At 48.3% G+C, this 1,018-nt stretch overlaps 1 protein-coding gene across 1 annotated transcript in view; it reads right to left on the reverse strand.

Annotated features, from left to right (window-relative positions):
• The window catches only part of LOC115558186 (protein kinase C-binding protein NELL1), a gene marked incomplete in the record, with an annotated part of 136,883 nt that overhangs the window by 85,310 nt on the left and 50,555 nt on the right, over positions 1 to 1,018 (reverse strand).

The following is a 1,018-nucleotide window of genomic DNA, read 5'->3' on the forward strand; positions in this document are numbered from 1 at the left end:
ACGATGTCTCCTCTCTCTCTGCTGATTCGGGTTTCGCCACACACACACACACACACACACCGTGGCACAGGCTCACGTTTTGAGCAGCAAACAGCACAGCGATAGCAGCGCTCACCTCGCTCGAAGCCACCTCCACTTTTTATTCCACCTCCAGCATCAAACACCAGTGAGAGTCAGCGATACAGGCCGGCCTGATGATACTCATGGCGCATTACGCAGAGAGGGGGAGAGCGAGAGAGAGACAGAGACAGAGACAGAGAGAGGGATTGCGAGATAGACTATTTGATATTAATTGAAAGCCTGGCAGTCTGTTCCCCATTGTGAGTGCCTGCCCCGTATTGAGAAGCTGTCAGAGTTACCAGGAGTGCTACACACACTGCGCTGGCTCTGTGCGATGCGAGGAGCTCGCTGCACACAAATAAACACAAGCCACTCGACTGATTTGACATCATTGTGGCTTTGTGTTCCCCTCGTCTACACACCTCAGTGGCTCCGTGCTTCACGTTTGACCTGACAATAGAGCTGAACGCAGGCTAACTACATCTCACTGGTGTTAAACATATGGTGAACCATCACAGGGTTCATTTTGTTGCTACATTCCTCAACACTACTTGTGAAGGATTAATGTGCCACAAAAACTTGAAGGCGCATTTGGTTATAATGATCGTATCAGCGGGACAATTTGTCTCATAAAATTCAAACCCGTGATAGGTCTAGAGTTGTTAATGACCCAATGCGCATGCTGAGCTCCAAGTGCATTGGATACCAAAAATCAGCAGTAACAAATCGCACACACACACACTGGTGCACACACACAGACGCATACACTAAATTGGATCGTCAAGTCCTATTGTGGGTGAAAAAAGGATGTGAATGCCATTGCTTAGTGAAGACCTACTATGCACACAACAGACTGTCACCAGCCTCGGCAGACAAACCGCGACGCAAAACAAACTATGATTAATATGCGTGACTCTCGCTCTCTCTCCTCTTGTTGCCATCCCATAATACTCAGCAG

The sequence above is a fragment of the Gadus morhua genome, chromosome 14 (assembly GCF_902167405.1).
Source record: "Gadus morhua chromosome 14, gadMor3.0, whole genome shotgun sequence".
Classification (NCBI taxonomy): domain Eukaryota; kingdom Metazoa; phylum Chordata; class Actinopteri; order Gadiformes; family Gadidae; genus Gadus; species Gadus morhua.